Raw genomic sequence first — 12,505 nt, forward strand, 5'->3', positions numbered from 1 at the left:
ATGATTGTAAAATGAAAATAACAGTTCTCGGTGAAAGCACACTTTTTGGAATTGTAATTTTTTTTAACTGCTAGTACCATAAATGTTTTGTAATTCAACAATTATAATTATTTACTATGCATAGGTGTCAATAGCATTTTTACTTTTCTTAAAACACAGTATTTACTCTATCTCTCAAATGTATGCCACAAACCAGGACAGAAGGTCAATTGACTTTTAAAAACCCTTTTGCTGCAATAACTCATTATGAAAGCCAACATTTTAGGTAGGTTGTAATCCCCTCTACAAGGAATGATTCGAACTAGATTCAATGTTCTGAGAAGGCAAGTTGGACAAATGGGAACTTTCCAATGTCAGCTAGATGAATCCAGATGGAGTTGAGCCTTTGTGAGTGCTTCCATTGATCAGATCCATTTATTGTCAAAAAGGGTTGACCTGCCTGCAGAAAAAAAACACTCCAAATGAACAAGGTGGAAAAGCCCCAGAAGGCCTCTGTTGATTTCATCAAATGCATATAATCACATTTCAAGAGTGAGTCCCTGACAGGTGGACTACCTGAAAAGTGCTGGTCATAGCTACAGGTGGAACACATTCTGAATTCCCCATTGCGAGCCACAGCTGAACTGATTATTAGCAATTAAGACACTACATAAGAGCTGCTCAACCCTGATCCTGGAGATCTATTGTCCTGTAGGTTTTCACTCCAACCCTAACAAAACGCCTCACTCAACAGCTAGAGCAGGGCTGCCCAACCCTGTTCTGGAGATCTACCGTCCTGTAGGTTTTCACTTTAACCCTAACAAAGCACACCTCACTCAACAGCTAGAGCAGGGCTGCCCAACCCTGTTCTGGAGATCTATCGTCCTGTAGGTTTTCACTCCAACCCTAACAAAGCACACCTCACTCAACAGCTTGGGTATCTTGTGCTGCTAATTAGTAGAATCAGGTGTGCCAAATTAGGATTGAAATGAAAACCTGGTGGTAGATCTCCAGGAACAGGGTTGAGCAGATCTGCTTTTCTTCCAAGAGCAGTTCCTACTGCTGCTGTGCCTGGATGTCAAAGGTTGACGTGTCTTCAGCTTGGGCAAATGACATGCATGTCAGGCTATTTATGAAAGGATAAGAGGTGAGTGTGATCCTTCTTCAATCCTCTTCACAATCCCTGGTTGGAAAAACATACACAGTGAAAGGGGTGTAACCGTTCAGGAAACCTTTTGAGGTTAAACCGAATAAAATGAAGATCAGTATCAGATCAAGAGCAGGATTCACACTGATGACTGGTGAATGCCAGCAGATATTCTGAATTCTGACAGGTGATCAGTGACTGGAGCAGTTATGTGGAGACGTTATTTGGGCCAACAGTTTCTCGTGTTTAAATAGTTTTTCTGTTTTTGTCTTTTGTTCAGTTGTTTGGGGTCCCTGCAGGTAGGCACTCAAACGGTTCAGTGAAGTGACTAATTACACAGATGAGTGGAAAAGTTGTTATAAAAACAATTAATCTACCTAATGTGGAGTTGGTGAGAGGAAGAAAGTGTACACACCATGAAAAGCACGCCTTTGAGTGAACGAGTGCAATGTGCAGACTGCTTTCATTTATTTTTCTCAAATTCAATTTAGCAGTAAATAAACACCAGAAGGATAACAACGGGCTGAAAATTTAAATTAAATCTAGGACTCTACGATCAATACCAAGGGACAATCATCTGTCACCGAGGGAAACTATTTAACAGACGCAAACTTGAGGCTTCATTAATTCAGATGAAAGGATACACTGCATGAAAAGTCACCCACTGTTATTAAATGCCTGAGAAAATTGCTTCCACTAGATGGTGCTACTACACCATAGCAAAACTATAAATTAAACGTTTAACAGGGCCTGCTTTATCAAAATTCTTATCCACAATGGCTGTGAAAGAACTTTTGAATGATTAATGTGCAGAAACAGTTATCTTACTTCAGTGTATGAAGAATTAGCTTTGCCTGTAGGAAAAGATAAATAACTCGATTAACAAAGGAGCCTTAATCAGACCCTGACGGCGCAAGAATTGAATAGTTTATTTCTCTGATGCTGAAGTGTCTGCAAACTGACTTCATTGTTTGTAGGATCATTTTGGGAAAGAATAAATGTCTGAATCCTTTTTTTCATTTTTTTTTTTTCACAAGACCATGACAGTGTTCAATTTGTTCATGCCCCTGATAAGTCACCACATGGGCTAAAAGCAGTGTCTGTATAATTAAAAAAAAAAAAAAAAAAAAAACCCAATGCAGACATGGTGAAGAGGTTTAGTTGTTGTTCGACCAAACATTAAGAACGGGCAAGACAAGTGATCAAAAGCAACTTTGACCATGGTATGACTGTTGGTGGCGGACATGTTGGGTCCAGCATCTCAGAAATGGCTGCCCTCCTGGGAATTTCACACAGCATGGTCTCTCGGGCAGGGGTGGCAAACTGAATCCCAAGGGGGGCCACCGTGTCTGTGAGTTTTTGCGGTTTCCTTTCAATCAGCTGCCGATTAAGGCCTTGAGAAGAAGGCGTGTGGCTGATCAGTGACCTAAATGAAACGCTTGAACGACGAACGCCCCAAAAAACCCAGCAGACACTGCAACCCTCCAGGACTGGAGTTTGACACCCGTGCTCTAGGGTCAGTTCCTGAAGAGGACACTGAAGACGGACACTAACTCATTTTAACTCAACCGTTCCCATACTTTTGAAGGGCATTGTATTCATAACTTTTCCACTCTTTAAATATGCAACTTAAATCTTGATTGGCGTCCAGCCACTGCTGAAGGCTGTCTTTTCCCCAGCTGACCGATGATCCCCTGTCGATGTTGAGCTGACATTGATTGATGTTTGTTTGTCTAAATTGTCAGTCTATTGTCTGATTCACTTGATTTATTGCTGAATCGCAAGTCCTTCTTACTTCAGTCTTGTTTCACTTCATAAGAATGGAGAGTTGGCTGAGGCTCTAACATGGCTGCAGGCCGGGGGAATACACGCACATCCAAAATATTCCAACAGGTGCAGGATTAAAAAAAAAAAAATTGTTAGTAAGAAGAGAGAGTATATCCGCACACTGGTTTTTTTTTTTTTTTTTTTTTTTTCTGCTCCCAAAGTGATTTAATGGTACAACGTTTTGACCTCAAAGGTCTTCGTCAGGTACATCTAACATAGCTGACCATAATTTGTTGCACACACACACATTCTCTCAAAAGTGTAATTTATTTATCTCTCTTTCTCTTTCATCTGCTGGTCAGCTGTAACTGAAATACTGTATGTGCCTCAGACAACTGCTTTTCATAAAATGAAAATGAACAACTGGATAAATCATCACATGGGACAGATGATTGTGCTTTACATATCGTATTGGTTCTCCCAGGAAAATCATTCGCAGCTGATATGAAAATTTTCCTTGCAGATGCACTGTACTTGGCTACTGTGAAACACCTGTTAGTAAAAGCATTCGGAGAAATTGCCAAGACATGCGGATCCAAGGTAGGCAAATACAAACTGTTTGCACAAACAATGTCAGTGGGTGAATTCTGGTATACAGCTTAAATATTTCCAAATGATGCTCACCGGGTAAAATGATACCTGTCTGTTATAACCACCTCTGTTGATGGATTGATGGATACTTCATATCTCTTCATAAGGACATGTTTTCCCCAAGCATCATCATCATAGAAAAGTGTTAAACAACTAACTGACCATGACAAAATTCCACCACAAACTTTCGAACCTTAAAATCTTACTTGTAGGGTATAAATGACATTCACCATGTTTATTATTAAAATTTTATATGCATATACACCTCCGCTACAAATAATGTTATTATTATTGATGCTATTCATTTAACTCAATGAGTGCAATTTGGAAATTTGTTCAACATGGGACCAGTACATGTGTAAAAGCAAGCTGAGACAAACGGCTAATTGTTTCCAAAGTTAATTACATTTGTGTGCCTCATGGTTTGAATTTCACATTTTGTCCCAAAGTGGGATGCTTTCCTTTTCCGTAACAAGGGCAGGGCCATCTTTGTTTCTTTATTCCAAACAAATCTGAATGAGGCAAGACAAAAAGACGTTTGACTGCATATGACTGGAATTCCAAAGTGCCTCTGTCCTCTGTCGGACGTTTGGAGGATATCACGGAGGAGGTGATGGATAATTGATGCGGGAGAAAGAGTAATTGCTCCAATTTTCCCCGCTCTGTATAAATATATAAAAAAAACAGGCCGTAATCAATCTCTTGCAGGCCCCTGTGTATTAATCAGGCTCCTCGCTACCTCCTGCTGTCTGAGAGCATGAAATGTCAAAGCCCATTGAATGGCGGAGCCTTGCACCATTTTGCGTACATTCGAAATGACATTTACTGGGCTGGGTCTGTCCCAGTTTTCCAGGATACCCCATTAAAGACAAACGGGTCAGAACTACAGTACAATAATGCTCACTCTTATTTATTTATATATATATATATATATATATATATATATATATAGTGTGTGTGTGTGTGTGTGCCTTGTGTATCAGTTACAGAAACAAGTTACAGTTACCTTCTTCAAATGATCACTTCATTGGTGTAAGTACAATCAGACCAAGGCATTAATTTTAATTTAACATTCCATATATGGGGCAAAGGTTATTCATCAAATGTTTAAAATGTCACCAACTGAAGTAATACCCCATTTCCCCATTAGAGGGCACTCTAGAGCCTTCTTTTAATATGGCTGTTTAACATGCCAGGTGGCTAAGGGCATTGACCAGAAATTTAAGGCCAGTTATAGGCCCCTCTAATATTTGAGATCTATTTCAAATTTTAATTAAAGTTTACTATTGATGACTGAAGCTTGAGGGGATGGTACCTACCCAGACTGAAGCACACTATTCATCTGAATGGGATAATAAAACTGGTCAACTCATTGAACCGGTTGACAGCACCTGGAAGTAAAGTTCAGCTGTGTCATTTGTGTTTTTTCAGCACTGACTGATGCCAGTGCTAATGTAAAGCTTACAATTTGCATCTTAAAACAGTTTAGGGTGAAAGAATTTACATAAGTAAAAATATTACTGCAACATATCTAAGGGAGCACAGCTCAGATTGTAAGTAAACATCAATACTGACGGGATATTTTTTGCCAAGATTGTATTAATTACAGATGTTAGAATGAACAGACTAACTCTATACATCTGCATGCATGCGACTGCTACACAGCTCCATTGGCCTAGAAAGAATCTTGAATCCTCAAGCGATATGTGCGCACTTACATTTGATATACAATTCTGTTCCATGCATAGAGGCTTGACAATGCTTCTGTTCATTTTGCGCTACGGAAAGTATCTCATAGTGCACATTAGATGGAACCAGTCTATTCGTTCTACATCTACGGTGCGCATCCCGGCAGCAACGTCAGGGCGGTCTCAGCGAAATCCCTTGCGGCCAGGTTTATGACCCCTGGTGTTCAGGGTAAAGCTGGGGTCTTGTGTACGCAGATGGCGTGGGGCAGTTTTTAAAATATCGAAGATTTTTTTTTTTTCCTCCTGAGAATCAGTGTTGCTCAGTGCTCAGCCAAAGGATTAAACAAATCTCACCGACAGCTGATCTCGCCTCTCATTACATCGACAACACCTCCCCTCGGACGACTGAGCAAAACTGTGTAAACTAGAGTTTTCTTTTGGCTGAATATTCATAACAGGCTTTGATAAACACAGGCCACAGCTTTGATAACACAGGGAAGATGATGATGATGAAGGCTTAATGATTAAAAACAGCCATATGTATGTCTTCTATGTATGAATTCTTCTCTGGCAATGTGTGACTGGCCTTCCAGTTTGAAGTTGACCAGGAGACGGTGAATGGGTAGATATACTTTTCATAAGCATTCCCTTAATTCATTTTTTATTTATTTATTTTACTGTACAACAGCTATCTTTGTGTTTGTCACAATTCATTATGTGCCCCCCCCCCCCCCCCATGCCTTACTGTTCAGTCAAATCAGAAAACACATAGCAGTTATCATCTTGCCAAAATTCTTATCTCCGGCTCGTGTATTGATATGAGGATTAAGTGCTGGGTGGGGTAAGTCTTAGCGGGTGGGTCCTGGGATTAATTTTGGATACAACGGGAGGCCTGGCAATGGGTCGTTCGCCCGTGCTTCCTCGCTCGCCCTTTGGCTCCTGCTGAGGACCCCTACGTAACCGACCCCTGTGTAAATTTCAGCCTCACGCCTGTGAGTGCTTCCTTCTAACTGTCACTGAAGATAAAAGACTGGGACAGCGGATATTATGCCACACACAGTGGCTCTTGGGGATTGCGTGAGTGGGGGGACGGTTGGGGGCAGAGGCGTCACTAGGGGGGTGCGGGGGGTGCGGACCGCACCGGGTGACACCATGAGAGGGGTATGACACCGAAATGACTGGCATTCCTTTTTTTTTTTCTTTTTTTTTGCAATGTTTTGTGTAGCCACGAGTTGAAACAGCTAATTTCTCCGATGCAGTTTACTGCCGGTTGATTTAATTAGTGGTATTAATGTGACGAGAAGTGCCTTCTCGTTTTCCCGTCTACAACATCGGGTGACACCAGGGCTTCATCTAATGTGGAAATCCTTACTGTGGTTAGTGTTTTGCAGTCCACCAAAGGTACACCAAATTGCTCATAGGGATGAGTAATATGGACAAAGAGGAAGTACAAGTCAAGTCAGTGGGAGGAGTGGGCCTTAAGTCTCCGGAGTGGATGCTTTATATGTAAACCACCCTAGCCAATCAGGTGGCAGATAGCTGTTGCAACCAATCAGACCACAGGAAAGCCACAAAAGATTCTCTGTCAAAGACGAGGTAAATGTAACTTTTCCTGGGAAAAAAATTCTGATAAAGATCAGAAGGTTTGGAAGAAATTGTACCAAATCATTAATGTGATGACCATATTTCAAAAGCGTTAAATGAAATTATACATTTTTTTTACATTTTTACATTTTTTTTTGAGTGAAGTGTTGCATTTACCTCCCTCTTTTGGCCCAACAAAACTGTACCTTAATGAACGAAATAAATTAATAAATGAATAAACTTTTTGTGCTGAGAAGTGCACTTACCTTTTAGGTAGCTGAATAAGTGATCAGCAGCAATTAGTCCAGGTTGTTCCTGGGGTGAGGTCCTTTCCAGTCATCGATTTTGCGTTCAGCACAGAAAGACTAATGAGACTGGCCAAGCCCTGTTTAATGGTGCTCCCTCCTTGGCATAGCAAAAGGGTACCTTCATGCTACAGTTTTACTCGCACTAGACCAGGGAAAAGGGAGGGAACATAGCCTAAAGGAGCCTCTGTCAAACAGGCGTTATCCTGATGGGCCTCCATCGCTGTTAATCGCATTAATCAATCAATTTCCAAAATTGAATTTCCCAAAATTTTACGACGGCGGTCAATATTTCATACTTTTCTCGAGTCGGAGTCCCAGAGTTGTAACTCATCCGACAGGGATTCGCTGCAGTTCGAAGAAGCTGACTTCAACAAGCCACGCATTATCTCCTGAACCTGCTGGTGATGTGTGCGCGTTACCGAAACTCTAGCCTAATAAATCGCGGCCTACTGTACAGCCCGTTCCACTCAACTCCTGGTCCTGGAGGGCGGCGGCGTCCTCCCGCTTTCGCTCCACACAGCACTCGACCACCTGATTGGGCTCATTATTCCTCCTCTTTGAGCCCGTCTGGTTTAGGAGGTCTGAAGTTAGAGAGTGTTAATGGCACGGCGAGGGCTCTCGAAGCCTTAATGGATCACCGTCCCACAGGCCTGGAGTGGCATTACGGGCCTGGTACTCAAACAGAAACCGTTCTCACAGCTACGCGTTCGCTGCGGCGAGATTTTATTCCAGATGGAGCTCTGAAGAACATTTTGTACCCAAATTGCCTGGCCGAGTCTGATATTGGTTTCCTGCGCTCGCATATAAATCCAGGCTTAGAGAGATTTCTTCTGTGCTAATTCGCTTGTCGCTGCAATGCTGAGCTTGATTTTATTCAAAGCAAATTGAATTAGATTATGTTAGAGAGATGTTAACTTTAAAAAAATTATATCAAAAGAAACTGTCAGCGACTGTTGGATGACTCTTCCAGCACCGAAGTTTTCAGTGAAATGATATGCCTCATAGTCTGTAATGAAATTCTGAAGAGGCCTTGGCCATTATTTATTGGCAATTACAGTTTCAGCTTAAATTTCAGTTCTACTACCCCATTAAAAGGGATCATTTGGAGCCAGAGAGCTTAAATAAGGCTTCACCCTTCAGACATTCATAACAAGAAATAAATAAATACAATTTTGAGCCAAAAGATATTCTTGTTTTTTTTTTATTGTTTTCCTCCAGGGGAGGTTTGGTTGAATTAGTTAATGGAAAGGCTGGTTATAATCTGCCTGATTCCATGTATTCCATGTTTCGTCTACGGCTGCACCCTGAAGAAATGTGCTGTGCTTTAGTCTCCACTTCCTGGTGCTTTCAGCTCTGTCGATGAAAACACTGCAATCTAACACACTCGCCATTTTTTTGTGTTGTATGTGGACCGTCTATTAGCTACTTTGATGGATGATCTCTTGGATTTTGTGCACCTCCCAAGATGTTTTCCCAGCACCTTCGCAAGCAAGGTGGGCGTGGCAGCCCCATTGTTTTGACCTGTCAGCAAACCCAGGCAGTAAAGAATCATGGGGAAAAAAAACTTGAAAGTTGCAGTCAGCACAGCCTTTCTCTACCCATTTCTTCACATGACACAGCGAAATCCAGCAGCGAAGGTGTTGAGACTCCAATATAGCACTGGGTAACATTTTACAGTCCTCATTAGTGAGATTTAAAACACCGAATATGTTTAACTAGAGGAAAAAAAAGCAAGATAAATGAGAAATGAAGACCATCATACAAAACTTAATTGGCGTTTTAATGGGGATTTTTAACATAGATTTATGGATGCACTTGCAACCCCCCCCCCCTTGTTTCGAATGGGGAGCTTAAATTTTTTGCCAACCCCACGGTTTCAAATCGCTGTCCTAAGACATTGTGCTGTTATCATAATGGATGTCCCTGTTCTGTGAATTCTCAGTAGGTAAAGAAATGTAGGCTATTTAGTCTAAGTCTTCCTTTTTTTTTATCTTGCTTCAACTTCAATGTTAGACATGAGTTTTAATTGCAACCTTGAATCAAGCTTGAATCAGAACAGATAGTGCTTCTGATCTAGAATGTTTAAAAAACAAAAAAAAAACAAACCTTGCTATGCAATGAAAGGGTGATTTTTGTGTAGTTTGAAAAGATGATAATCTATTTTTAATTAAATCCCGTGTGAACCAGCATTACACTGGTGGTGTCATGTACAATATGACCGCTAACTAATTGCACAGAAATGCACTTACACATACCAAGTGTAAGAAATCAATGGCCCATAAATTGCCAATAAATATTACCCTTTAGCCTGACATTATCCAACTCGCTAGCAAATATGAAAAAGGGAAACCGTTGCTAAGATACTGGGTTTTGTTTACAATAAGCAGATTATGTGAAATGAGCAGCTGCCATAACGTAAATAAATAAATAAAAGCTTGGGTCTCTTGTTTTCATGAGTTAGTAGCTGAACCGTTGAGCCAGCCGGTAAAGCGATGGGGGGGAAAACGCTCTCGGATTTCTGGGGAAAAAGGAAAAACTTTCCACACGACTTCCATTCCTGAGGAGGGAATCTCCTGGCGGTGGTTTTGTGTGACGTTTGGTGTTCCTTGGCCTCCCCAGGAGGGGCTGCAGGGTAAACGTTGATTTGGTGTCTGCCTCGTCTCTCCTCTTTCAGTTTCGGTATTTGGACAGGAAGTCGCCTTACCTGGTGACTATCTGGTGTTCTTGTGTAAATCAATTAGTGTTTGAGGGGGGAAAAAAAAAACAGAAATCGGGACTTTGGCCGAAACAGAATCAACCATTTCAGATCTCTGCCTACTGTTCGGAAGAAGCAATGCTGTGGTTCTGGTGCAAGCCTGCCCGTGCTCCTAAAAAAAAAAAAAAAAAAAACATCTGACACCTACTTAATCACATGGGTAATGATCTACTGGAGGTTAATGGCTAGTTGACTTGTTTTTTTTTCATTACGGAAACTCTAACCCTTCCCCACTCATACTGTTGACATTTTGCGAGAGATAAGTATGGATTCGGGCTGCGTGTTTCCGCTGAGCTTTGGCCTCCATTTTGTAATGGGGGAGAGAGAGAGGGTTAATGAGCCTTGACTGGCTGTATGATGAGGGCTGTGTGGTGACCTACCCCTTGCAATAGGTCCCAGCTTTGGATTATTGTTTTTATAATGAAAAAAAAAAAAAATCCAATCGCAAAGATGAATGACCGTTCTTGTAATCTTATGAATAGAAAAAAGAAAGAAAGAAAAAAAAAAACATTTTAGGAGATATTTGAGGGCAGTGTTGGACAAGGGTTTTTGTATGCACTTTACATTGGTTCTATCACAAAAAAAAAACAAAAAACTTGAAAGCACGTTGTTGAATCTGCCAAGTATTTCACAGGGGAATTTTCCTCTGCTAGTTATCAAAAATAAAAACTTTAAACTAGTTTCAAGCTTCTATTATGTTAACAGTTTAAACGATAATTGCTCTGTGCACATCCTTGCAATGGACTCTAGGGACCTTTAAACTTCTTTACAGTGCTTCTGGGTGCCATTATAGTTGGCTCTTGCATATCGCACAAACAGAATGACAGATGCAACTGTGCTGTTGGGGTGAAAATGTGTTCGGAGCTGTCACGAAGCAGTAGCGTTTCTGTCCAGCATTGTGATGCAGCGGTACCAGCACGGGCGCTAACGGCTGTTGTAAACAGCGCTCTGCTGAGTATGTTACTGCACCATGAATATCTTTCCACGGAAAGTTAACGCAAAGCGTGCTGTGTGGGCTTCTGAAGGTCACCGTCTTCCTGTTTGGCACCTTCTGCGGGCAGAAATAATGAAATAATGTTGCGACAGGCTGATGCATTTCTGCCGTTCCACCGCTAAGTAGCTCCATTTGTTTACGCGACAGGTTTACATCTGGTTTGGCGTCGGTAAGTGGACGTGTCGCAGTCCCTCTTAATCCCGGACCCGAACAACAGGCCTCAGGAGAGGACCGGTCTTATTCTCCAAGGCTTCTGTTTGCTCGGTTTTTACTAAGGCTCTCCGTTGCTGATCTCCATGACGACTACCGAGGTCTCCAGGGTCAAACTTCCAATTTTTATTGATGATTCATTTTCTTTGATTTCTATACAATATGGATAGGTCAGGGTATTCTTTTTGCTGAATGTCAAGACTCCTGAGTGCAGAATAATTGATAAGTGGGGGGGGGGGGGGGGGGGGGGGGGGGGGGGGTAATGGTAATGGGGATTGTTCAGAACTCCAAAATGGTTCTAGTGCAATTACATAATAAATGACTCTGTCAGCCAGTTCAGAAATGCATTTTTAATAAAGTGTCTTCAGAGATGTATATTTCCAGTTTTATATTGTTGTGGAAAATATGACTCATTTCTATCTATTGTTCACTTTTGTCATCTGAATCAATAAATTTAAAAAAGGAAAGTTGTCAGAATATCTGTGTTTGACTTTGTTTGAGAAGAAAAATATCTGTCTACAATGCATTATCTTCTCATTTCCAAGTAGGGTATTTGGGTTTGGATACTCTGGGGAGAATACACTGCTATGGTCTGTTATGTCATGAAAAGCAACAAAAACAAATGAGGAAAGACTCAATTTACACTTTTGTGAATCCATTTTCACAGCTCTTCAAAAAAAAAAAAAATATGGGACACAAACCAGAGTGTAAATTTTATACAAAAACAGCTTATAATTCTCAGTTCATTCTGGAGATCACCCGTCCATTGTTTTGCTGTTGACCTTTGCAGAGGCAGTAGATATTTTTGCTCAAGTAGCCTGAAACATATTGGCAGGGAGGGTAGTGATGTTAATGAGGCATTTGCATATTCTGGATTGATTTGGGATGGAGGCCAGAGGCGTGTGTTGGGGGGGGGGGGGAGTTTGGGGGAGGAGGGGAGGGTGATGGTGGGTGGGGGACTGGTGTCAGCTGAGGACTGGTCTGAAAAATCTACACTCGCAGGGGAGAATGCAAAACATCCCTCGCTTAAAGAAAATCATATTCAGAGAGGTAAACACTCTCTCTGTGATTTTTTCTTTTCTCTTTCCTGTATCTTCCATTTTCTCTTTCCGCTATCTTCCTCTGTCTCAGAGGAGATTTTTCTTTTTCCTCTTGCCTCCGGGTTTCATTTTTGAATAACCTCAAGCAGCTGGCTTCAGTGTTCAGGGGTTACAATATCTATAATCATCATATGTCTAAATTACCCAAAAATAACTTGCATGCAAATTCAATACACAAGTACCCTCTTAACAAAAAACAAAAACAAGGATCAAAGCCTGATCCTGTGTATGTGCTGAATAAGGGAGTAATTAAGCGCTACTCCTTATGAAATTCTGACTGAGTGCTGTGGAGAATTGTGGGGAAACTTTTTGGTGGCCACCA

General features: G+C 41.3%; 1 long non-coding RNA gene across 1 annotated transcript; it reads left to right on the forward strand.

The window, feature by feature from the left end:
* Positions 1-988: 988 nt before the first annotated feature.
* On the forward strand, positions 989-11,312 carry LOC118232309. The gene is made up of 3 exons (XR_004766250.1): positions 989-1,126; positions 3,417-3,493; positions 11,021-11,312. It is a non-coding gene; the product is annotated as an uncharacterized LOC118232309 (long non-coding RNA).
* The last annotated feature ends 1,193 nt before the right edge of the window (positions 11,313-12,505 follow it).

Source organism: Anguilla anguilla, chromosome 7, assembly GCF_013347855.1.
Source record: "Anguilla anguilla isolate fAngAng1 chromosome 7, fAngAng1.pri, whole genome shotgun sequence".
NCBI classification, from domain to species: domain Eukaryota; kingdom Metazoa; phylum Chordata; class Actinopteri; order Anguilliformes; family Anguillidae; genus Anguilla; species Anguilla anguilla.